Genomic DNA, 2815 nt, shown 5'->3' with positions numbered 1-2815 from the left:
AGAAACAACTTTAAGCTACCAACGCCCGACGGTGACTCTCTGCCCCATTCTACCGAAGAACGCACCGTCACTACCACCGAACCTACCAACAATACATCACCCTCTATGGCGTTAGGTAGATCTATTTCTCATTACCTCTATTTCTAGTAACCTATGCTTGACATGACGTCATTCATATTTCCCAGAAAACACCATGTCAAACCGATCAAAAACATCGACCGTCATCTTGTCCGAGGCAGAAATGTTGGAGAGGGCCAAGAAGAGAAAATAATCTGCTGCCAGCAAAACTATGACGCCTCCTCCACCAATCTCGTCGAAGGCTGCCAAGACGTCAAACTCCAATGACGCCGCCAAGACTGCTAGGACACCGCTTCAAGAGGGGGAAACATTCACCATTAGGCTCCCCAAGAACTTTGGAGAAATCACTTTGTCAGCCATTTTCCCAACAGCGGAAAGACTAGCCTTCCCTGCTCCTCAGCGTCGTCTGGCCAGCCTCCCCTTAACTACTGTCGCCAACGAGGGGCTTGCACTGCAAATACATATATATAAATAGCAATCAACATTATTAAAGAAATAAACGACATAAAATAAATAAAGCGATAAAAGGAACAGAGAATTGTTGACGCGGAAAACCCAAAAAGGGAAAAACCGCGGTGATGCTCTTGATCACCAATCCACTAATATGATGTCGGCGTCGTACAAATATCGAACAATGTAAAGAACTTTGTTCTTCGTTACAAGGGGAAATAGGATAGTAAAGAAGATGGTGAATAAACTTTAAGAGATACTTAGAGAGAGAGATTAAAATCAGATCCTCCTCTAGGTTTACATGAGATATATATATATATATATATGGGAATCTTCGTTAGCTGATCTCGTGAGTAGCTCCACTATCTCAGCGCCATGTCAGCGCAAATCCCCCTTAAATCTCAACAGCTTAACTGCCATGCTTTGAACTGGTCTCCTTCATTTTGGCGGCCCATCTTCAACTCTCCCTTTTTTGAATATTTTGCAACCCAGCGCCAAGTTGTAAAATGTGGGCCCAACAGTAGTGGCGATTATTAGTATAGTTGGAAACGACCGGCTTGGCTAGAGGAAGCTGATGGACCAACATATGCAAAGATTATAGAAAATTTTGTCTACGTTTAGAGTCAAATGGGGCCTTGTCATGGGTTTGTCAAAAGCGAATCAAGGTTGTCAAGAGTCAAGGTGAGTTATTCAACAGGCTACAATGAGCTAAAGTTGGGAATTTCAGAATAGTTGCATGCGATGTAATTATTTGAGTTGGCTAGAGTAAGGTTAGGGCCATGGATGGGCTAGGCCATGCAGTTAGATGGGGATGGCCGGATTTGGGTTAACTTGGCTTATTAGTCGAGACTAATTAATTTTAGGGATAGTATCTCGAGGGATAGGTAATTTCGGATGGGCACTTTATTCAGCTGATCACGGAGTGTGTTACTACCCAAAATTCTCTCTCATGCTTAATGGAGCTATGCATGGTTTCTTTAGCTCAAAAAGGGGTTTAAGACAAGGGGATCCTATCTCTCCCTTGTTGTCTGTCATTTGTATGGAATATTTGTTTAGGATTCTGAGTATTATTGGTGAGATGGAGCAATTTAAATATCATCCTATAATCCTATAGGCTATACGCGTCATGAAGTCAAGCTAACACATATGTGTTTTGCTGATGACTTTCTCTATAGTAGAGGTGATTTTGTGAGCATTCATCTGCTGCTTCAATGCTTACAAGCAAATATCAACAAGTAATCTTTCTATGTTTGTGGTATGAAAGAAACTGATGATCAGAGGAAGAAAGATATCTCTGGTTATGCTCACAGCCATCTGCCATTCAGATATTTAGGTGTGGTGATCAGTAGCAGGTGATGTGGAGAAATGTGGTTTGGAAAAAACTCAACACTCTTAAGTATCGTTTTGTTTCTTGGTTGGCAGCCCAAGCTATGCTGCAGACTACTAAAAAGCTTCAAAAAATTGGCATTGAAAATTTTTCCTCTCGTCTGTTATGTTCTGGCGTATTGAGAGACGTGACCATTTGTTTTTCCTATGTCATTTCAGCAAGAAATGTTTGCAGTAGATTAGGTTTGGCCGGGTTTTCAACTAGCTATAATTTGCAAAGATTGTTGATGTTGATTAACTTCGCAAATTAACTTTGCAAAGGTGTCAAAATCTAAGAAATATGTTTGGTCTGCAGCCTTATGTGCGTCATCAATATGATTTGGCACAGTAGAAATCGAGCCTACTGGGAACATCAAGTTCCTACAATCAGTTCCATAATCCAAAAGCTGGAGCAGATTATTAGAAGCAGAGTTCTTGCTGTGATGTCTAAGAAGATTTCTCGAAGAGATTTTGCTTGGTTTAGTAATTTACACTAGTTTTAATAGTTTTCTTATGGTGGTTGTGTTTGGCCTATATAGCTTTTGGTGATTTCCCTTGGGTTGGGGTCCAAGCTAGTTGGTTTTCCTTCCCTTGGAGTTAGCTAGGTTGCAACTTGTTCCGTTTCAATATACATCTACATCTACATCTCACTTATCTGGTGAATTTTGTTAAAAGTTAGGGACATATGGTGAATTTTGAAAAAAGTTGGGGTATTTGGTGAATAAATTTTTTTGTCCGAGGTATTTGGTGAAAAAACCGTTGAAATATTTATTTTCGAAAATCCTTCCTTGGATACTTGTAATACTAATATAATATAAAGTATATAACTTATAATCACTAGTAGAATTTTTGCTTATTGTTGCGGTTTTACCAATACGCAATAAGAAACCACATCAAAAAAAAAAAAAAAGGTAAAATAGAT

This window comes from Beta vulgaris, chromosome 1 (assembly GCF_026745355.1).
Source record: "Beta vulgaris subsp. vulgaris cultivar EL10 chromosome 1, EL10.2, whole genome shotgun sequence".
Classification (NCBI taxonomy): Eukaryota; Viridiplantae; Streptophyta; class Magnoliopsida; order Caryophyllales; family Amaranthaceae; genus Beta; species Beta vulgaris.
This window is presented reverse-complemented; position numbering follows the sequence as displayed.